The sequence below is a fragment of the Tenrec ecaudatus genome, chromosome X, assembly GCF_050624435.1.
Source record: "Tenrec ecaudatus isolate mTenEca1 chromosome X, mTenEca1.hap1, whole genome shotgun sequence".
In the NCBI taxonomy this organism is placed as follows: Eukaryota; Metazoa; Chordata; class Mammalia; order Afrosoricida; family Tenrecidae; genus Tenrec; species Tenrec ecaudatus.
Window position 1 is genome coordinate 82,641,654 of NC_134548.1, and position 24,581 is coordinate 82,666,234.

Here is a 24,581-nt window from a genome sequence, read left to right on the forward strand (position 1 = left end):
ATTGATAATTTATGAATTATTATTATTTGTCATATTTTACACTGTTCGATGTCTCGCTTCACCCATTGTTCTGTTGTCCACCCCCAGGGAGGAAGTTATATGTAGATCCTTGTCCACCCCACCCTCCCTCCACTCTCTCAGCCACTCTCAGCACTGGTCCTGAAGGGATCATGTGTCCTGGATTCCCTGTGTCCCAGTTCCTATCTGTACCAGTGTACATCCTCTGGACTAGCCAGACTTGCAAGGTAGAATTGGGATCATGATAGTGAGGAGAAAGAAGCATTCAGGAACTAGAGGAAAGTTGTATGTTTCATCATTGCTACACTGCACCCTGACTGGCTCGTCTCCTCCCCACGACCCTTCTGTAAGGGGATGTCCAGTTGCCTACAGATGGGTCTTAGGTCCCCAGTCTGTACTCCCCCTCATTCACGATGATTTGAGTTTTTGTTCTTTGATGCCTGATACCTGATCCCTTTGACACCTCTTGATCACACAGGCTGGTGTGCTTCTTCCATGTGGGCTTTGTTGCTTCTTAGTGAAATGGCCACTTGTTTGCCTTCAAGCCTTTAAGACCCCAGAGGCTATATCTTTTGATAGCTGGCCACCATCAACTTTTTTCACCACATTTTCTTATGTACCCATTTGTCTTCAGCGATCATATAGACAAGGTGAGCATTATGGAATGCCAGTTTAACAGAACAAAGTGTTCTTGCATTGAGAGACTACTTCAGTGGATGCCCAATGTCCATCTGCTACCTCAATACTAAACCTATAAATATGTGCACATATATCTATTTCCCCGTCCTCATATATAAATATGTTTACATATGTACCTGCCTTTATTTAGACCTCTATAAATGCCCTTTGCCTCCTAGTTCTTTCCTCTATTTCCTTTTACTTTCCTCTTGTCCCATTATCATGCTAAGTACTCATTTGGGTTTCATTAATTCCTCTCGGTTACATTACCCTTGATCCTGCCCTCCCAGGCCTCCTACACCCTCCTTATCACTGATTTGGATCACTTGTTGTTCCCTTGGGTTTGTTAACACCACTTGCTTTCCCCCACCTCCCCCTCTTCCATGGCCCCCCATAACCATCAGTCCCATTGCTTTCTCCTCCAGATTGTTCATCCAGCCTATCTTATTTAGACAGACCCTCAGGTATAATAACATATGCATTTAATTTTAATGCTTTATTTTGTATTCTTGAGCTGCCATTTGAAAATTTCTGTTAAGTTTTTTTCTTTATTATATTTCCATTTGCTTTAGCAAGTAAGAGCAAGTTTCAGAGACTTCTGGTATCCACTTTGGTATTTTCTTTCTTTCCTATATTTTTGGTGACCTTTGCTTTCTTCATGTATGATATACTTGACGCCATCCAAAACTCATCTGTTTTTCTATCGTTATTATTATTTTTGGGGGGTCTTCTATCATTATTGTTTAATATACTGAATATATTCTTGAGCTGGTCTCAATCCAGGTGGAATATACTCAAGTTAGTATTTTGACACTCATGGACTTGTTTTAATTTACTTCGACTTCAACCTGAATTTGCATATCAGTGATTTATGGTCCATTACATAGTTGCCCTGTGGCTTTGTTTCGACTGATGGCATTGAGCTTCTCCATAGATGTAGTGAATTTGATTTCTGTGCATTTCATCTCGAAATGTTCAAGTATATAATCTCCATTTATGTTGATGAAAACAGCAAAGGTAAGTAAAAACAAACTGAAAGGAAAATACAATTAGTAAAACTAAGGAAGGGGGGAAATAAAGGAAAAGAGGAAAGAATTTTAAAGAAAACTAAGAAAAAGAAAATGGAATGGATAAAAGAAATGAGAAGCAGACAGAAAGAAAAGGGAAAACAGTGACACAGAAAGGATTAAAAAACAAGGGAAGGAAAAAAAAGGGAAAATTAAAGAAAAGAGAAAATAGTTGTGGGACAAGTCACCTGGTATACGCTAGCACACTTGGACAGTTGAGCAGCAGCAGGGTCATGTGGAAGGGGGTGAGACACTGGTTCTAGATAGAGTCCCTGCTGGTCTCTATGTTGCCTGGATCAGGGCACCTATGTTAGAAACAGTTTGAGGCAACTCAGATGGTGACTGGGGTCAGAAAATAATTCTTTCAGGCCAGAAGGAAGCTGAGGACAGAACTTCTGGTTATGGAAGGTGTTCCCTATCATACAGGGAATACGAAGGATCATGGACTGTGTGTTCTGCTAGTCTTTTGAGTGAGAATTCATGTGCCAGAAAACATGGGTGTGGTGCATCCGGCCCCCAGTCCAAGAGAGCAGAGCTCCTGCTTCAGGCAGTTTAGAGGCTGCACAGGAGGGGAATATGTTACAGGCCACTGAGTGGATGAGAGTTAGGGCTGGCCACACTTCTGGTCACCAATAGGTTGTGGGGAACAAGGGAGGATCCCACAGTTCTTATTGCCAGCCACCATTGTTGCCAGGCAGCTGTCTGGATGGAATGCGCCTTACAAAAAGTTCAAGATGACCACACCTTATCAGGCTAGCTTATAATTCACCCTTTTCTATCCTCTTTCACAGTTTCGCCTAGTTGATATTTAATCCACTTCTCTATCCTTTCCTCTGAAGCTCAGCATTCCAAGATGCTCATTTGTATGTTTCATTAGGTGTCTCATGACTTTCATTAAAAGGTCTATGTAGCATGTCTGCCTAGTTCACCATCTAGCCAGAAGTCTCCCCAGGCATATCTGAGTGCCTTCTAGCCTAAGTGGCTATCTTCCAACAATATGTCAGACTATGTTTCACTGTTATTAATAAGTTTCCAACATCACAGCAACAGGCAAGCCACTACAGTATAACAAATTTTCAAATGAGCGGATTATTTGTCATTAAAAACAAAAAAACTCGCTGCCATCAAGTTGATTCCAAATCAGAGTGACCGTATAAAGACAGAATAGAACTGCCCCTGTGTCATGTCTATCTATATAGATAGACAGGATAAACAATCCTGAGGAGAAAACAACGGGATCAATGGTTCCAGGGAGATAGGGGAGAAGAAGAAGTGGGGGAAAATGAAGGGGGAAGCAAGACACTCAGGGACAAGGGAACAACAAGAGATCTAAAATAGATGGCCTGGAAGGCATAGAATGCCTGGTGGGATTTGATCAAATGCAATGTAGTTGAGAGGAAGTACAGAAAGCAAAATGAAGGTCAAATGTGATAGTGGGAAAGGAAGAAAGTAAAAGTACATAGAGGAAAGAACTAGGAGGCAAAAGACATTTATAGAGGTATAAGCATAGGCATGTACATATGTGATAGATATATTACATGTATCAATATATAAAATACAAATATGTAACTAGAGATATTGGTCTATGTACATAAATTTATAGGTTAAATATTAAAGTAGCAGACAGACATTGGGTCTCTACTCAAGTCCTCCCTCAACATTCTGTGATGCTCACCTTTCTGACATGATTGCTAAAGACAAAATGGGTACATAATCTAATGTGGTGGAGAAAACTGATGATGCCCGTGTATTACAAGATCTAGCTACTAGGGTCTTAAAGGCTTGAAGTTGAATAAGTGGACATCTAGCAGGGAAGCAATAAAACCCACATGAAAGCAGCAAGCCAACCAGTGTGATGATGAGGTTTCGATGGGACAAGGTATCAGGCATCAGAAGACCCAAAACAAACAGCCATTTAGATGTGAACGAAGGGTATGTATGGAATGGAGACCCAAAGCCCACGTGTAAACAATTGGACATCCCTCACAGAAAGATCACAAGGAAGAGATGAGCCAGCCAGGGTGCAGCATAGCACCAATGAAACACACAACATTCCTCTAGTTCTTTAATGCTTCCTCTCCCACCAACTAGAAGGATCCCAGTTCTATCTTACACATATGGCTAGACCAGAACATGTACACTGGTACACATAAGTGCTCTTGACACAAAGAATCCAGGACAGATAAACCCCTCACGACCAATAATGGGAGTAGCAATACCATGAGGGTAGGGGGAAGGTCAGGGATAAAGGATGAGAAGGGGAAAATGGTCCCAATGATGGACATACAAACCACCCACCCTTTGGGGGGACTAATAACAGAAATGTTGGTGAAGGGAGACAGCTGATGGTGTAAAGTATGAAAATACAAATAATTTATAAATTATCAAGGGCTCACAAGGGTTGCAGGGCAAGGGAGGGAGGGGAAAAAAGAGGAGCTGATACCAAGGGCTCAAGTTGAAAAAAATGTTTGGAAACGATGATGGAAACATATGTACAAATGTGCTTGATACAATTGATGTATGGATTGTTATGAGTTGTAAGAGCCCTCAAAAGAATGATTTATCGTTAAAAAAAAAAAAGCAACTGCCCCTGTGGGTTTCTGAGACTGTAACTCTTTACAGGAGTAAAAAAACCTCATATTTCCCCTAAGGAGCACCTGGTTGTTTCAAATTGCCAGCCTTGTGGTTAGCAATCCAACTTGTAACCCACTATGCCAGGGAAATGAAAATAAAAATCTTAATGAAACGCCATTTAACCCCCACTGAGATGGCTGTGATCAGAAAAATGGAAAACAAAAAAGTTACCAAGTATGTTGAGAAGTTGGAACCTTCATTATTTCCCATGAGATTGTAAAATGCTGCAGCCAATATGGAGAAGTTTGGCAATACCTCAAAAAGTTAAGCATATATGGGGGTGTTAGAGCAACAGTAATCTAAGAGGAATTACTAAGAGGCAGAAGAAGGGTGAGTGTGATGGTGGGACAGGAGGAAAGTAAAAGGAAACAGGAAAGATCTAGGGAGCAAAGCTATGGATAGAGATATAAACATAGGTGTGTATACATGTAAATATATTCATAAAATAGAAGCATTGGCATATGTACATGTATTTATATGGCAATGCACTGAGATAGTGGCTCAAGCCCTGCCTCAACACAAGAACACTTTGTTCTAACAAGTTGGCATTCTCTGATACTCACCCTCCCATCACAGAACTGAAGACAAAATGGGGGCACAAGCAAATGCAGTGAAGAGAGCTGATGGTGCCCGGCTATCAAAAGATATAACACCTGGGGTCTTAAAGGCTTGAAGTTAAATAAGCGGCCATCTAGGTTAGAAGCAACAAGCCCACATGGAAGAAGCATACCAGCCTGTGAGATGCGGTGTTGATGGGATCAGGAAACAGGCATCAGAAGACCCAAAACAAATGAAGAAGCACAAAAAAACATATTGTTGAGAACAAGGGGTGTCCGAGCAGAGACCCAAAAGCTATTTGTTATACAATGGGACATCCCTTCACAGAAGGGTCACAAGGAAGGGACGAGTCAGCCAGGGTGTAGTATAGCACCGATGAAACACACAATATCCTTCTGGTTCCTTGAGGCTTCCTCACCCCCTACTATCATGACTCAAGTCCTGCCTTCCACTTCAGGCTAGACCAGAACCTGTACACTGGTACAGGTAAGAGCTCATGTCACACAGAATTCAGGTTATATAAACCCCTCAGGAACAGAAATGTGAGGAGTGATACCAGAAGGGTAGGTATAAGGGGGGTAGAGGAGGGAAGGAAGGGGGAACCGATCACAATGATTGACATATAACCACCACCACCACCCCAAGGTGAACAAACAACAGAAACCATGGGGAAGGGAGACAGCAGTTGGTTTAAGAAATGAAAATAATAATAATTTATCAAGGGGTCATGAGGATGGGAGTGGGGAGGGGGGAAAAAGAGGAGCTGATTCCAAGAGCTCAAGTAGAAAGTAAATGTTTAGAAAATATTGATGGCAACATATGTACAAATATGCTTGGTGCAATTGATGTATGGATTGTTGTAAGAGCAGCAAGAGCTCCCAATAAAATTATCTTTTTAAAAAAAGTTAAACATGTAAGTACCACACAACCTAGGAATCTTGCTCCTAAGTTTATGCCCCAAAGACTTGAAAGTAGGAATACAAACAGATAGCTGTACATTAATGTTCACATTATTCACCATAGCCAAAAGGTAGAAACAGTCTAAATGTCCACGGGAAAATGTTGCCTCCATGTAGAAGAATCCATAAACAAACTCTGGTACATGTACACAATGGAATATCACACATCCTTGAAAAAGAATGATTCTGTCAAACACCTCATGACATGGACAAAATTGGAGGACATTATGCTCAGCAAAGTTAGTCAATCTCATAGTAAATGCTTAATGACACCCATTATTATAAAGGAAAAAATAAAAGACTTTTTCACAGCAAAGGGTGACTTTAAAGACAACAAGACCAAGGATGGGGCAGGGAAGGGACAGGAAGGTAACAAAGGAGGAGGGTGAACAAATTTTAAAAAAGAACAAAATAGAAATGCATTTATGGGGGTTCAATAGGATATCACTTTTGATTAGATGGGCTGTGCAATTATATATATATATATATATATATATATATATATATATATATATATATATATATATATATATATATATATATAGTATGTTTTTTCTTTGTATGTGTTATAGGGGGAAATGTGCTAAAAATCAGTCAATTAATTAATTAATTAGAGAGGGAGGTCACAGTCTTAAAAATCCTCCAGATTGCTTACCCATCAGACCTCAACACTGGTCTGAGTGACTATAAAAGGAGGAAGAGGAAAACTGAAATGGACTGAAAATTATTTTGTGACACAGCTAGTTTAAAAATGACAAAAAAGAGAAAATATGTGGAAATGACAAATATTTTGGTATATATATTGCAATAGTAATTTTTTTAAATGACAACAGCATTTACAATAGCAAACTATCAAAATAATAATGACAATAATAATAAAATATCCAGGTAAATGAAATGCAGGTACACTGTACACTCTAACATTTACCTGGAAAACATGAGGATGATTTATGATGTAATCCAATATAATGAAAATGATATCTCTAAAGTGAGCCACAGACATATATAAACCATAGATATATGAATGGGTTTTTTTCTTAAAAATATGTAAAGTTTATGTATATGTGTTACTTAGTTTGCTTGAGAAGATATCCTTCCATTAATATTCCATATATTTTATATTTACCTTTTCCTTTGACCACTTAATTTTTATCACTGTGAAACAAATATATAAGCATATAAAAGAGAGCAGAGATGATCGACCTTGGCGCACTAAAAATTACAATGTAGAAGTCACATGGTTACCTAGCTGTTTTATTCATTTTCTTTTCTTTTCACTGTGCAAACTGTTTCAGTGCCTGAAGCCCATGAGGCAAGGCCAGGCAATAGTTTGGAGCTACAGTTCACTCTGGCATAAGACACTATGAGAGGCCCCTGGGGATGAGCCTGCCATAAATCCCAACCCATGCACGTAACTCGAATTTTGAGCTCCTAAATGCAACTTGATTATAGCCCTAGTGAAAGGACAATTTGTTCTTGTGACATGGTCCTTCTCGGTACTCACCTACATGAGTTGAGCACTGAAGATATGGGTGCTAGAGCAAAGTGTGGTGAAGAAATAAGATGGTGTCCAGCTATCAGAACCCCCCCCACCCCCACCAAAAAAAACCAAAACAAAACTAACGCAGGAACTGGCTTCTTAAAGGCTTGCCGCAAAACAAGCAGCCACCTAAGTAAGGAGTCAGCTAAATTCACACAAAAGAAGCACACCAGCCAGCCTGTGTGAGCCAATGATTGTAAATAATAAAATCCAAACCCAGAGGAGGGAATGGTACCAGAGCCTAAATTCTAACCACCCAGTTTACAGAACTTTATAGATGAGAATGGAACCCCAAAATTCACTTGCAGCTTCCTGAAGTGGATTGAGTCTCTGGTAAATCCCCACTAATCATAGTCTAGGAATATGAATAGCCTTAATATCAGACAAAGACCATGGTAAAGCGGATTTTAGCAGTTGTAGATAGGCTGAAATGTAACACCTTTTCATTAGATATCCCTTTTGACCCATTTTGAATTTACTTTGGTTTTTAAATATTTTATGATTTTTTCTATTGAGGTTTTTCTCTGTTTTATTTGATCATTTTTCTGGGTTTGTTTTTGCTCTATAGGGAAGTTAGGGTGGGTGGATCTGTAAAGACAGCAACTGGATTAATAATAACCTGGGGGCACACAAGGTAAGGTGGGCGGGGGAGAATTAGGGGTCAACAGCAATGGATATAAGGAAAAATGTTCCAAAGTTCACTGTGAGGGGTGCAGAGGATCGTTCAGAAGGCGGTACGCCAGGTAGCCGCTGCCACTGCAATGTCTCACCAGAGGAAAGATTGCGGATCTGGAGGAGTAGTTATCCAATGAGGAGAAGGTGTGTATAGCAGCAAAATTCATCATTCCTGTCCCTCTAGGAGAATTTGAAGTGGTGTTTAATGCTGCTTGATTAATGCTTAACAATGATAATCTTCTCAAGGAAAGATCAACCTACACACTTACACTGCATAACTTGGACCAGTTTACTCCAGTGAAAATGGACAGTTATGAAGATCAGGTAGTAATAACAGAACATGGTGACTTGGGAAATGGAAAGGTTTTGGATTCCCCAAACAGAATCTTTTTTCAAATTTGATCACCCAAGAAAGGAAGCCAATGTTCCAAGACCTTATAAAGCAGAAAATGCAGTGGAATCCTGGAGAACTTCACTAGAGACCTCTCTGAGATTGTATGTGAAAGAACATTACCCATATGGGGTCTTCACTTTATATGGTAACAAAAGACAAGCAAACAATAAAAAATGCATACAAAGCCATCAATTCCAAGCAAAAAAACTTTCGGAATGGTCATTGGCGGTCAGAGTGGAAGTTTATAATCACTCCTTCAACCGCTCAAATGGTTTTTATCTTGAAAATTCAGGTTCGTTATTACGAAGTAGCAATGTTCAGCCAATGAGTCCTAAAGACATACGAGACTCCTTAACAATGTCTAATGAAGTGTGGACAGCAAAATAATTTATCAAGATTGTAGAAGCTGCAGAAAATGAATATCACATTGACAACAGAGGGCAGTAAGAATTACCAGACAATGTCGGACACAACTTTTAAAATCTTACATCAACAGTTGCCAGTTACACTCCTCACCAAGATCGATTGGAACAAGTTTGAGCTACAAGATTGGCAAAGAGATGCCGCATGCGTATGATGAACATTGCATGAATGGATCATTTTTGTGTATATGAAAAAGATTACTGCAAAAGCATTTGAAATTGCTAGTTGGGCGATTTCCTTTTATTTATTTATTAAGTGCTTAAATCACCTTTTATTTTTCTTAATCATTTTATTAAGGGCTCATACAACTTTTATCACTATATATATATATATATATATATATATATATATATATATATATATATATATATATATATATGTATCAGTTGTGTAAACCACATTTGTACATTCATTGCCCTCATCATTCTTTTTTAAAAACGTTTTATTAGGGGCTTATACAACTCTTATCACAATCCATACATCAATTATGTAAAGCACATCTGTACATTCATTGCCCTCATCATTTTCAAAGCATTTGCTCTCCACTTAAGCCCTTGTCATCAGGTCCTCTTTTTTTCCCCTCCCTCCGCACTCTCCCCTCCCTTATGAGCCCTTGATAATTTATAAATTATTATTTTGTCATATTTTGCACTGTCCGACGTCTCCCTTCACCACCTTTTCTGTTGTCCATCCCCCAGGGAGGAGGTCACATGTAGATCCTTTTAATCGGTTCCCTCTTTCCAACCTACTCTCCTTCTACCCTCCCAGTATCGCCACTCACACCGCTGGTCTTGACATCTGCCCTGGATTCCCTGTGCCTCCAGCTCCTATCTGATTTTAAATTACTGTAATTAATTAGCCTGGTTAGAGTGCAAAGCTTACGTAATCAACCATTATTTTTTACTTCTTTTGTTCAGAGAGGATTGAAAATCAGTTTCATTTCAATGCCATTTACTTTTGGTTAGACCTTTCAAACGAAGAGATGATTTCTGTAGTTTATGGTTAAACATTTTTCAAGTATTTCAAAACATTTTACTCACTGTCATGCTAAAATCATTGTCTTTTGGCTTATGAAGTGGATAAATTTTGATATTAGCCCAGTTTTTTAAAAAATTATTTTATTGGGGGCTCTTACAGCTTTCATCACAGTCTATAAATCCATCGATTCTGTGTAGTACGTTTGTACAAATGTTGCTACTATCATTTTCAAAATATTTTCTTTCTACTTGAGCCCTTGGTATCAGCTCATTTTCCCCTCTCCAACCCACCCTCTCTCCCTCAGGAACCCTTGAGAATTTATCATTTTTTTCATGTCTTACACCAAACCCTGTCTCTCTTCACTCACTTTTCTGTTCTTTGTCCCCCTGGGAGGGGGTTATATGTAGTTCATTGTGATCCATTCGCCTTTTGCGTCCCCCCCCCACCCCCTTCCCCTCTTGGTATCGCTACTCTCATTATTGGTCCTGAGGACATCTGTCCTGGATTCCCTGAATTGCAAACTCTTAACTGTACTAGTATATATGCTCTTGTCTAGCCAGATTTGTAAGGTAGAAATAGGGTCATGATAGTGGGGGAGAGGAAGCATTAAAGAACTAGAGGAAAGTTGTATGTTTCAGCAGTGCATAGTGCCCCTTGACTGGCGCATCTCTTGTGACCCTTCTGTGAGGGGATGTTCAATTGTCTACATATGACCTTTGGGTCTCCACTCCACCCTCCCCTTCATTCACAGTGATATAATTTTTTGTTCTGGGTCTTCGATGCCAGATACCTTATCCCAACGACATCTTATGATCACACAGGCTGGTGGGCTTCTTCCATGTGGGCTTGGTTGCTTCTCAGCTATATGGCAGCTTGTTTACATTCAAGGCTTTAAGACCCCAGGTGCTATATCTTTTGATAGCTGAGCACTATCAGCTTTCTTCACCATATTTGCTTATGCACCCAATTTGTTTTCAGCAATTGTGTCGGGAAGGTAAGCATCACAGAATGCCAAGTTATTAGAAAAAAAATGTTCTTGTGTAGAGTGAGTACTTCAGTAGAAGCCCAAATATCCTTCTGCTGCCTTAATCCTAAACCTATAAATATATGTACATAGGTCTATTTCCCTATCATTATAAATAAATATATTTATATATGTACATGACTGTATTTAGACCTCTATAAATATCATATGCCTCCTAGTTCTTTCCTCTATTTCCTTTTACTTTCCTCTTGTCCCACTATCATATTTGACCTTCATTCGAGTTTCAGTAATTCCTCTTGGTTACATTGCACGTGATCAAGCCCATCAGGCATCCTACACCCTCCTTGCCAGTGATTTTTGATCACTTGTTGTTCCCTTGTCTCTGGGTTTGTTGGCACCCCTATTCCTTTCTCCTACCTCCCCCTCTCCCTTGTTCCCCCAGAACCATCGGTCCCTTTGCTTTCTCCTCCGGATTGTTTATCCCACCTACCCTATCTAGATAATAAGCACAAAAGCAAAATAAACAACAAACACAAAAACCCAACAACAAAAAAGAAAAGCCTATAAATAGTTCTAGGTCTGTTTATTGACCTTTATGTTTTCCAGTCGAGTCTGATGGGGTGCCACGTCCTGGCCCCAAAGTCTATTTTTGGTATTCCTTGGGGACTTCATTGCTTTGCTCCTCTTGCTGCTCTGGTGCACACCCTTAGTGTTTCACCCCAGTGTGCTGCGGCCAGATCAGGTCCAATTCCCGCACAATGTTTCCAATGTTGTACCCTGTAGTGCTACGGTTCAGTGAAGGACATTGTGTCTTGTGGTGGGGCCGGCCCTATGGTCCTCTCTTTGCATTGGCTGCTCTGAGCAGGAATATCATCCCTGGTAGCCCAGGTATTTTTAATGGGATCAATAATGCACGTTCTAGTTGAAGGTGGCTGATGGATTTAGTCATATATGCTGCCAAAGAAGTATTCTACCTTTCCCCCCACTTCTCCTATGTATGTAAGACTGAGATTAGAGCAAAAACATTGTGCATAACAATTGTGTTCAAACCTTATGAGAGTGTTATTTAGCAAGTTTAGTGTTTAACTGAACTTTTAAAAACAGGGTCAAGGTCTAATGCTGTTTTGAGATCCTGGAATTAAATGAGAATGCTTATTTTTTCAAAAAAGTTCATCATGGTGATGAATGAACAACTCTTCTTAATATGATTAAAGTATTGAATTGTATGATATGCTAATTTTGTCAGTGAAACTATTTTAAAAATAAGTAAATACGTTAAAACATACCTGAAAGAAATTAAGGAAAGGCTATATCAATGGAAAAGGCATTCCATTATCATGGATTAGGAAAAAAAAAACTCACCACCCTTAGCCCACTACACCAAAGCCAGCCTCTGGGGGCATGCAGCAAAGCAGTGGGGGGAGCAGAGCAATGAAGTCCCTAGGGATAGATGTGGGGCCAGGGCATGGCACCCCATCAGACTCGACTGGAAAGCACTCGTGAAGGACAACCAATAGACCCTGAACTATTTATTGTTTTTTTTGTGTTGTTGTAGCTATCGTTTTTCTTTCTATTGTTGCTTCATTGTACTCAGTCTTGTGATGGTACATAGCATGTCTACCTGGAATGGATAGATGGGATAAACAAGCCAGAAGAGAGAACAATGGGATGACAGTTCCGGGGGGACATGGAAGAAGGGGAGGCGGGGGAAAGGAAGTGGGTGTTAACAGACCCAAAGACAACAGAACAAGTGATCCAAAATCAGTGGCAAGGAATGTGTAAGAGGTCTGGCAGGGCTGGATCAAGGACAATGTAACTGAGAGGAATTCCAAAAACCCAAATGAAGGCTGAACATGATAGTGGGACAAGAGGAAAGTACAAAGAAATAGAGGAAAGAACTAGGAGGCCAAAGGTAGTCATAGAGATCTAAATACAGACATATGTAGATGTAAATATATTTACATATGACAAGGGGGAAATAGATCTATGTACATATATTTATAGGTTTAGTATTAAGAAAACAGATGGACAGTGGGCCCCTGCTCAAGTACTCCCTCAACACAAGAACACTTTGTTCTAACAATTCGACGGTCGGAGATGCTCACCTTCCTGACACGATTGTTGAAGACAATGAGTGCACAAGCAAATGTGGTGAAGAAAACTGATGGTCCCTGGCTACCAAAAGATATAGCATCTGAAGCCTTAAAGGCCTGAAGATAAACAAGTGGCCATCTAGCTTAGAAACTACAAAACCCACATGGAAGAAGCACACCAGTCGACCCCAACACGATCGCTGAAGACAAAGTGGGCGCATAAGCAAATGCGGGTGAAGAAAGCTGATGGTGCTTGGCTATCAAAAGATATAGAATCTGGGGTCCTATAGACTGGAAGATAAACAAGGGGCTATCTAACTGAGAAACAACAAAACCCACATGGAATAAGCACACCAGCCTGTGAGATCACAAGGGGTCGAAGGGATCAGGTATCAGGCATCAAACACCCAAAAAAAAAATCACAGCATTGTGAATGATGGGGAGTGCGGAGTGGTGACCCAGGCCCATCTGTGGGAAATTGGACATCCTCCTACAGAAGGGCTGCGGGCAGGAGAGGAGCCAGTCAGGGTGCAGTGTAGCAATGATGGAACGTACAATTTTCCTCTAGTTCTTGAAAGATTCCTCCACCTCGCTATCATGATCCCAATTCTACCTTAAAAATCTGGCTGAACTGGAGGATGTACGCTGGCACAGATAGGAACTGGAAACACAGGGAATCCAGGACAGATGAACCCCTCAGGACCACTGGTGAGAATGGCAATACCTGGAGGGTGGACCGAAGGTGAGGGAGAAAGGTAGAACAGATTACAAGAATCTACATATAACCTCCTCCCTGAGTGATGGACAGCAGAGAAGTGGGTGAAGGGAGACGTCAGATGGTGTAAGATATGACAAAATAATAATAATTTATAAATTCTCAAGGGATCATGGGGGAGGGGGGAGCAGGAAGGGAGGGGATTAAAAATGAGGAGCTGATACCAAGGGCTGAAGTAGAAGGCAAATGTTTTGAGAATGATGATGGCAACATATGTACAAATGTGCTTGACAAAATGGATGGATGTATGGATTGTGATAAATGTTGTACGAGCCCCAATAAAATGATTTTAAAAAAGAAAGAGCTTTGTTTACAAGAGCAATTGAATATTGAGAAAACATCCCAGCCCAGTCCAGATCAGGACCATAAGTCCAATTAGCCCATATGTTCGATCCCAATGTATAAGTTCCTCTTCAGACTCATGAAACACTGATGTCAAATGCAGGAACATCTCAGGCCAGTGGGTGGAAAGTCTTGTGGATCCACTGGCAGTGTAAGCATCTCAGAGCTTGCATGTGTCTCCATGTGGCTCCTTCAGTTCCAGGGCCCTAGCGTAGCTCCATGTGTCTTGTCATCAGGAATACAAGCAGAGAGTCTGTGTATATCTGGCCCGCATTGAGCTAATTATCTCCGTGGCACCTCCAAATGAGGTCCTCAAGCTGCAACCTGATGGACAGACAAGACTCCACCCCTTCACAAGTTGACACCAGATTATGTAACTGCCAGAAGAGACATGCTGCTTCATGCCAAAAACTGGCCCACTAAGATGGCTGCGTGAGCAGGTGCATTGTTGTGGTGGCAAAACTGGTCCCCCAACTGCCACAAATCAGGCCTTTTTTGGTCCCACATTGTTAAGCAATCTTTTCAAAGCCTCTAAATAGAAAGTCTGACCTGGTGGAACAAACTCCAAATGCACTACAGGTCAACATTTTTGTCCATTTGCGAAGTTGATGGACATCCAGAACAAGGTTTGTCATCAGTCAACATTTCACCTTTGGTTTGAAATGAGAAAAGCCCTCGGACACTTGAGTTTTTCCCATAGCGCTGCCCTTGTAAGTTGTGTTCAACATCACAACAGTTTCTGCAGCATTCTTCCCGAGCAGGAAACAAAATTTCAAAGCTGCATGCTATTCTCTTAAATCGGCCATCACAAATGATTAGGGCAGGGACTGTACAGATGTGCTTTATACAATTGATGCATGTATATGTATGAACTGTGATAAGAATTGTATGAGCCCCTAATAAATTGTTAAAATTTAAAAAAAATCGGCCATCACAAAAAACCGAGGTTCAAGGGAAACCGTTTTTACAAGACAATTTACTGTAACCAGAGAGAATCTTCCCAGGCGCACTAACTCAGAGCGTGTTGCTTGATGCTCACCTAGCAGGGAAAATATGTACTGCCACAGCTTCGCTCTGCCCAGCACAATTCCTTTTTTTACCGGGGGGGGGGGGGGTACCTCCTTGTATTTTCTGTAATGAATGGTACTGGTACAACTAAATATCCACATGCAAAATAATGAAGTTGGACTCAGACCTCATACCAGCTATGAAAATTTGCTCAAAATGTATTAATGGTTTAAATATAAGAGACAAAGCGATAAAATTCTTAGACCAAAAATAAGAGTAATGCGTTGGAACTTAGGTTTTGACAGTGGGTTCTTAGATATGACATGAAACACACAAAGAGCAAAAAGCAAAACAGACCAATTGGAATTAAAATGAAAAGTTTTGTTGTTGTTGATCTTGTTGTTGTTAACCAGCACATCACCTAAGTTTATTTCAGATATTACAGCAATGTTAAAATTGCCATGTTTAATTCTTGGTTGCACCAAGTAAACTTCGCCATTTAAGTATTTTAAAAGTTATTCCCTCCCAAAAAACTGAGCACGCTTTTCTTTTCCACCAGCACACACCATGATTTCCCAATAGTTCTCTCTTTCAGAGGACTTTCAATGGAAGAGTAATTTGTTTGGGGAATATTTCAGAACTTATTTTCCCTAATGAAAGCAAGTGGGAACAAATTATTTATTGTATAGATTTCTGTGAAGATTGTTTTAGAACCTAAATGCAAAAACATACAGTATGATTTTTGCCTATTTGCCCCACAATAAAACTCTGTCCTAAAAATTGTGACAGGCATTCTGTGAGTTTACCGTTAATAGAATTGTCTTATTTCAAACAAAAAATTTCTATCTTATAGCAAAATAAACAACATGGAACATTATTTCAATATTTACTGTCTGACTCATGGACATATGGCCTAGGGCTGAGCTCCTACTTTCTCCTCCTTTCTCCTTCATAAGTGGATGATGCAACTATTTAATACAAGATGGATGCAGGAGAATCCACTCTCTACAAACATTTGCAATTTAGGCTAAGCCACTGATTAAAGTGGAAAAAGAAATTCTGTGACAGGGATCCTATATCCTCAAATTCAAAATTTAGTTATTTCCCTCCCCCTTTGAAATAGCATGTACTTGATTGCTATGAGGTAGCCTTTCTGCTTTCAATAACTGCAGGACTGATGAGAAAGTCCAAATGAAATGGTTACAGAAATGAAGGGAGTGTCATCTTAGAAACTTGTTTACATGTGAAGATCTGTATTTTGATACTAGGAAGTTTTGGAAAAGGCTGAATTTTTCTCCAAACAAATGATACGTTCTGTAACTCAAAGCACTCTTCACTTGGCAAGAGCCCGCAGAAGTTTACCCATGAATGATAAAGGTGCTTTATGTTAAATCGCTTCTAACATTAGAACTGCTTAAGAACCAATACTCAAGCAATCAGTGTGCTCTTTCCACAGTTTTACTATCTTAAGATCAGAGCCCTCCATACTCACTTATCAACTATCTCCCTCCTCTCTATTAATCTCAGCACACGGTAAGACTGTTGAAGACTATTGATCATTCACATTTTCCCCAGGAAGAATTTAGGATTACAACAAATGTAACAGCATTATACCAAATCTTTTTGTCATTCACATGTTTGCAGAGATGAGACTCATTTTATTTAAGTTAAAAGAAAAAAGTTTAGGTTCTGCCCTTCTTTATGAAAGCAGGACAGTTTAAAAAATCTGCTAAAAATCTGAAATTATTTAACACCCCAAATTTTGGGACTATATAATCTGAACTGTGAAACATAACAGATCTACTATACTTTGTCCTTCTTTCAAATTATCTCACAAAAGTAAGAGAAGGAAAACAATGCAAACATGATTTTTGAAGTTCTTAAAAATATTAAGTATTACAGAGGAAAGGAAAAGAGAGAAAGGAACAAGAATAAGGAGGAGGGAAAGTCTTCAAAGAAAGATGGGGGAATCAACGGGCCTTTCTTTATTTGGCAACAAGCAAGTGCAAGAAAGTCCATTTGTCATCCGTTCAGTTGTCTATGTTTTGGACATCTGCATTCTGGCCAGAGGAACTTACAGGTTTTTCTGCAGCATATGAGCATCTTAGGGCTCTATTCTCTTATTTGTTTGTCTTGTTCTTCTTTGTCTCAATAATCTAAAAACCAAACTCCCTATAGAAGTATATCTGGACATGTAGATAGATGTTATCAAAGGTGCCGCCTTTTTCACAGATGTTAAAGACATGATTTAAGGTGCCAGTGTCGTGAAGGAAAGTCTCTACTGATTCTGTGAAGGAGCCACTCTGCAGCATATTGAACCAACTGCTATATCATTGAGCTATACAAGTTTTGCTAGCAAGCCAACCCCAGCACCTGCTTGTAGAACTTGTCACTGCAGCTAACTGGAAAGATGACCTGGTTTAATCTCTTCAAGTGTTTAATATTGATTGGGTGGAGTCAATCTCCCAGCCCCATCCAACTACCTTTCTTCTTCCCTGCCTTTGAGGCCATCTTTACCACCGATCTCAGTGCCACTGCCGTTGCCACCCAGAATTCTCTGCGCTCTGAACTTGGCCACTCAACCCTACCAGCTGGCCTCCTCGCCTGTGGCATGGAGCTTCGATGGGTGACTGAGGCAGCAGGAGTCCGAGCGGCCTTGTATCTCCGGAGGGAGCAGGGCTCCTTTCCAAACGTGCGCAGGGAGCGCTCGGCTCCTGCTCTCCACTGCTTTAACATGAAAAATTTCTGTGCAACTGTGATGGAGTGAGCATTCTTAATATGGCTCTTCCCTCCATGTCTCTGTAAACTCAAACCAGTGGCCAATAAGTCCAAGTTAATTCATCATGACCCTATAGGGAAGGTTAGAACTGCCCCTGTGAGTTTCTGAGACGGTAACTGTTTACAGGAATAAAAATCCTAGTCGTTCTCTCGCAGAACACCTCATGAGGTTTTTAACTGCTGACCTTGCAGATCCTAGCCCAAAGGGTAACCACTATGTCACTAGGGTTCCGCAGGACGACTATTTGATCTAGCGTTTTTGCCCCCATTTATTTATATACCCCAAATAATAATATTGGCAACTGATAACATAAGGATAATGATAATCATGCCAGTAGACATAAAAGTGGGTCAAAAAGTATTGCTACTATGGATCCTGCTCATACATACTCAGGTTTATTCCAAATAAAATCTGTTTAAACATATTTTGTGATTGGTGTTGATGTCTGTGTACAAGTTCTCAGTTGTCTTAGTATAATTGGAGTGCTTTTTAAAAAGGAGTCAATCAAAAAAGTGAGCCAGTTAAATTGCAGGCAGAGAGGTTACCTCAAAAGTTTCTAGTGGCTGCTTTTGGATCCCGATGTAGTAATCTTGGTAGATTTTTCCTAAAGGGCAAAAGACTACCTCAAAGGTTTAAGAAAATTGATAACTGCATCGGTGAGAAAAACAAACAGGAAAGTTTCAGGGAGGAATGTTGTTGTTTTCTATCATGACAATGCCCTGGTGGCATAGTAGTGGTTACCTGTTGAGCTGTGATCAGCAAGGTCAGCGGCTCGAAACCACCAGCCAGTCAGCAGGAGAAAGGCGGGCTTTCTTTCTTTCTTTGTTGATATTTGAAAAAACCATTCTTAGACCCTTTGTTATAAAAAAGTGTAAGAGTAATTCTAAGTACAAGAGAAGGTAGTATTTCTAGGTTAATAGACTAGACCTCAATAATTTCCAACAAATTTTAGAAGAGTGGTGAAAAAAGTAGAGTATTTACAGAAAACGCTCTCTACATATGCACTCGGTGGTACAGACTTGGTGATAGACTTCAGTACATGCTGGCATCTGAGAAGCAGTTCTCAAAGAGCTTTTTTTTCCTTGGATTTTGGATTTTAAGTGGGTCTAAGATCCTTCTTCATCCTCAATCTGGGGAGCCAAATAGTACTTTAAGTGTCCCATATCAGCCATTTTGTATTCTACAACTAGCAGCGCATCTGCAGACATACTGGGTGGTACTGTAGACGAGAGTGGAGTGACTTTGGTAAAGAAGTTCAGGTATCTAAGTGCAACAGTTAGCTGAACGGGCTCATTCATCTCTATGGTAACAGCCTCCTCCTCTTTATCAATGTTACTTGTTTGTGACAGCTTAATATTTCCATTTCCGAGTTCCCCACTTGCAGAAAATTTCACTCCATCTTTCGCACAGGAAATGACAACAGCGTCTCCAATATGACTGAGATCTTGACAGATAGGTGCGAATTTACCTGAAGGCATCTTTACTACATAGCTATACTCCTGCTCTGGAATTCCAAATTGTTCAACATCTAAATCCAACCTCTGTTCCTGTAAACAGTCACAGTCTCTCAGAAACGCACAGGGGCAGTTCTCCTCTGCCTTGTAGGGTCGCTATGAGTCAGCACTGACTTGATGGCAGTGAGTTTGGTTCTTTTGGATCATGACAGTGCACTAGCTGTTTCCCCAAGGGTAGTTAGGGCTGCCCTATGAGAATGTTATTTAGAAATCTTACCCCACCCCCGCCCCGCCCGGTCACACTTCTGTATCCCTCCAGGTTTCCAAAACTATCATTTTGATTGGCTATATATTGAAAAGAGCAGAATTCTTCAGGGAAGGGTTACAGAGATGATAATCCCACCTTCAGAAGTATGTAGAACTAGATAGAGAGTATTTCCAGAAACAATGGTTTCCAGTTTGAGGCTTTTGTTTAACAAAGGGTTCTAGTCTTTTATAGCAAGACGTTTTCACTTACCCTCATATTTTCATGCTGCAAAAATGGGTAGGACTCCGTTTGACCTTTTCTGACTTCAGTAGAGGAAAGCAAGGTTAATTGCCACTAAGTAGAGGTCACACATGACTACTCCCCACTCCATCCAACTTTCTTTACCCAATTTTGACACCATTCATTCCTCCCACAGCACTCAACCACTCTGCTGAAGTCAGTAATCTGTTGTAATGGCCACACAGAACACACAGACAATGTTGACAATTATAGGGGCTTATTAGAAAAGTTTTCAGGTTATCACATGTCAGGAATAGTAAACCGTAAGGATAAAGTCACTGGTACACATAGCATCTGTCTCTCCTCAGCCAGCAGGCAGGCCTTCTCTCTCTCTGGTTCTCTGCCTCTCGGGCACATGGTCTCTTGGCCTCTGCCTCCATGGTCCAGGACGTCTGCCCATTGCTCTTCCTCGGTTCTTGATTTTGGTGCTAATCCTTTTCTCTGTGTCATGATCATCTTGCCTCCACCTCTGGTCTCATTGTGGCGTAGCCTCTACTGCCTCTGCCATTTCAGGCAGGGAAGGATCTCAAATGTGCTCCACTGGTGATTCTCCCCCCCACCCCCACTTGTTGTGAGTTTGTTGTACAGTGGTGGCTGTATGTTGCTGTGATACTGAAAGCTATGTAACCGGCATTTCAAAGGCCAGCAGAGTCACCCGGCGTGAACGGCATTCAACAGAACTTCCAGACTAAGAACTGGACATAAAGAAGTACTTGGCTCCCCACTTCTGGGGAAGGAGCCACTGGAAATATTATACACAGCTTCAAAACATTGTCAGATACTGAAGGTCTAATGAATGGAAGTAGAACATTATCAGAGACAGTGCAGAAGATAGGCCCCTTGGGTCAGACTCTTGAACCATGACTGAGGAGGAGCTGTGTTCTCAGAGTGAGGTCAACCATGGTGATGTGAGTGGGGTAAAGCCTGCAGGAGTGGAGCCTTTGGGGTCTTCATTTGCTGAGTCAAGATGAAGAGAAACAGCTGCAAAAATCTGTTAATGATTGGAACTTGGAACATGCAAAGTATGAATCTAGGAAAATTGAAAGTTGTCACAAATCAAATGGAACTTGCGTAAAACTTGTTATTCTAGGCATTAGTGACCTGCAATAGACTATATTGGCCATTTTGAATCAGAAAATAATATGATATACTATAGTGAGAATGAGGCAATCAAGAAACTGGTTTTACAGTCATTGTCAAAAAGGACATTGCAAATGTTCTTTTATTTTCCTGTTTGAAATGAACTTGTACGTCATTAAAGACTGTAAATCCGCTTCATATTTATGTTTCCTCCTATTTTATCCACTCAGACCAATATTTCTATCTGAGTGGTAAGGAAACTGGAGATTTTTTTTAAATCTATGTATTTATTTATTAAAAATTTTTTCCTTTTGAACCCTCCATTTTTTTGCACTACCCCTGGTGTTTAAACTACATTTAGTGTTTTTTCTTATTAACAATAGTAATATTAAATATTTATCTTTGTAAGACTGACTGCATTTGCTAAGCATAACATTCTCTAACTTTGTCCATGTTTTGCAGTGTTATCATGGTTTTTTTTCTTTTTATTATCATGGTTTTTTATTGATGTATAAATTTCCCTACTGTGAATGTACTGGTGCTGGTGTATAGTTCCTCTGTAGTTGGGGTTTTTGGTTGTTTCCATGTTTTTGCTATTGTGGAAATTGCTTCAATAATCATACATGCACATTTTTCTCTTCATGTTATACTTTAAGTACTTTAGGGTTTAGACCCAGGAAAGAGATTGCTGGATCATGTGGCACTTTTATTTGTATTTGAGTAAGTGTCACACTGACGCCCATAATGGTTGTCCAATGCTACAGTCTCACGAGCAATGTAAAAGTGTTCTGATTTCTCCACATCCTCTCCAGCATTTATTATTTTCCGTTTTATTGGATTTTGCCCGAATTGCCAGTATGAGGTGATATCTCATTATTGCTTTCATTTGTGATTTTCTTATAGCTGATGATCGTGAACATTTCTTCTTATGATTGTTGGCCACCTGTATGTCATCTTTGGTAAATTGTCTATTCATGTCCTGTGCCCAGATTTTAATTGAATTATTTGTGTTTTTCTGGTTGAGATGTTGGGTTTTCTATAGATTTTGGAGATTAACACTTTATCTGATATATTACTATTGAATATATTTTCCTAATCTGTGGGTTTTCCCAATCTGTGGGTTTCCCATCTCTGTTGACTCTTTTGATGAAATCTTTTGTTGTGCATCAATGTCATATTTTCAGTAGGTCCTAGGCCTTTATTTTGTCTTCTATAGTATGAATATTTTTCATTATGTTCAGTAGTGTGTTTATGCCTTGTATTAGGGTCCTTAAGTTTGTCTCTATTTTTTCATTGATGATCTTAATATTTGTGTGATTTATATATAGGCTTTTTATCCATCTTGAGTTTGTTTTTGGTATCTAGTGTGAGCTATGGGTCTTGTTTCATTCTTTTGCAGGTGAAGATCCATTTTTTCCAGTACCATTTGTTGAAAAGACTATCCTTGCTCATTTAATGTGTTTCAGTTATTTATCGAAAATTAAGTGTCTATAGGTACTTGGTTGCATTTCTGGCATTTCAACTCTAATCCATTGGCCTTCCTAGTTATCATTGTACCATTTCCAGGCTGTTTTGATTACCAAGGCTATATAATAGGTTTTAAGGGCTGGGAGGGAAAGCCCTCCTACTATGTTTTTATTTTTAATAGTATTTTATTTATCCTACTTTTTCCTTTTCATATAAAGTTGATAAATGGCTTTTCCATTTCTTTGAAAAAATTTGGTATGATTTGGATCAAAATTGCATTGAATTTGTAAAGTAATTTTGGTAATATTGACATTTTCACAATATTTATTCTGCCTATCCAGGAACATGGTAACTTGTTCCATTTCTGTATGTTACTTTTGATTTCTTGAAGAAGTGCTTTGTACTTTTCTTTGTATGAGGCTTTTATTTCTCTGACATAATTTATTCCTAAATATTTTATCTTTTGTATAGTTATTCTAAATGGTAATGCTATTTTGATATCTTTTTTTTGGTATCATCATCCTTAATGTACATGGATCCAACTGATTTCTGTATGTAAACTGCTCCGCTGCCAGATTTTTCAATTCGTTTAGGCAATTGTTTAATAGAATCTTTGAGGTTTTCTATGTATAGGATTATGTCATCTGCAAACAAGGAGACGTTTATTTCTTTCATAGAAAATAACTTTTTTTTCACAACACAATCAGCAACTATACACATGAACTCCATATGGAATACAAAGAAATCAAATCGACTACATCTGTCAAAGAGACTATGGAAAATCTCAATATCAGCAACAAAACGAGGCCAGAGGTTGACTATGGAACACAACAGCAATTACTTACATGGAAATTCAGGTTAAAGCTGAAGAAAAGTTTTTAAAGTTCATGAGATCCAACATATGACTTTGAGTCTTTCCTACCAGAATTTCGAGAGCTGACTACCAGGGGTGGCTGGATATGGATGGGCAGGGGGTTATTGCTTACAGGGCACTAAATATTTGGTAAGAGTGATTAAAAGAACGTGAAATGGAAAATGCTAATGATTACACAAGATTAAGAATGTAATTATTATCACTGGATTATACACATAAAAATGGTTAAAATGACTAACTTTTTGTTACAAACTTGTTTGACCACAAGAAAATTAAAGTAAAAAAGATGATTTTCCAGTATTGCTTTGTCACATTATAAAATTACCACCACATATTAATTAAGGGGAAAAAAGGATACAATACAAGGTCAAATAGGAGAATAGGTTTGGACTTTTAAAATAAAGGCTTGCTACAAATATGGAGTGGAGTTACAAGCACAGGGAATGGATAATTCTAAATATCCAATTTCCACAAGATTAAATTTTCAATTCAGGAATTAGAAAGCATCCAGTCTAGAAATCAGACAAAACTCCCCAAAGGATAAATGGAAAAAATGAAAGTTCTATGGGCAAAGTGATGGAAGAACTAGGAAGTTACACTGGGAAAATCCTGATTGGTTATGACATATTGAAAACTTTCATAGCTGAGGTATCAAGAATGAGTTGGTTGAATTGAGTTGCTACTAAAAAAGTGGAATTGAGCTAGGTTTCAGTATGCTTATGTCGCAGTTATATAATACATCGCTTTTAGCAAAGGGGTGGAGTCTAGCCTGTCAATCAAGTCATAGCCAATGAGGCCTCTGTGGGCATGGCCTTTTCCAGAGGATTCTGGAAACTCCTGCCTTCCTCTTTGGAGTGGGACCCACACTCTTGCTTTGAGACATTCCTGTTGACCAGCCACATGGAGCTACACTGATGGATTCAGAGTCCTGGATCCTGGAGCTGGAGGAGCCATGTGGAGACACACCAGCGCCGAGATGCTTCCCCCACTACGGGATCCACAAGACTTTCCACCCACTGGCCTGTGATCTTCCTGCATTTGACATCATTGCATGTGTTGTGTGAGTCTGAAGAAGAATTTATAGACTGATATCAGACATATGGACCAATCTAGGATTGAAGGAATTGATCTGAATTGGGCAGGGATGTTTTCTTCTTTTTAAAAATCATTTTATTGGGGGCTTGTACAACTCTTATCACAATCCATACATACATCAATAGTGTCAAGTACATTTGTACATTTGTTGCCATCAT

General features: G+C 39.6%; 1 protein-coding gene, 2 non-coding genes and 2 pseudogenes across 3 annotated transcripts in view; 3 read left to right on the forward strand and 2 right to left on the reverse strand.

Moving 5' to 3' along the window:
* Positions 1-24,581, forward strand: part of SLC16A2 (solute carrier family 16 member 2) — a 182,082-nt gene that overhangs the window by 118,512 nt on the left and 38,989 nt on the right. The gene's annotated exons all lie outside the window — the stretch shown is intronic.
* LOC142434700 (F-actin-capping protein subunit alpha-2 pseudogene) lies at positions 3,622-9,137 on the forward strand (annotated as a pseudogene).
* Positions 6,552-6,674, forward strand: LOC142435437 (small nucleolar RNA SNORA61). The gene has a single exon (XR_012781494.1). It is a non-coding gene; the product is annotated as a small nucleolar RNA SNORA61 (small nucleolar RNA).
* On the reverse strand, positions 7,190-7,323 carry LOC142435403 (small nucleolar RNA SNORA42/SNORA80 family). The gene has a single exon (XR_012781465.1). It is a non-coding gene; the product is annotated as a small nucleolar RNA SNORA42/SNORA80 family (small nucleolar RNA).
* LOC142434701 (N-alpha-acetyltransferase 50 pseudogene) lies at positions 17,158-17,638 on the reverse strand (annotated as a pseudogene).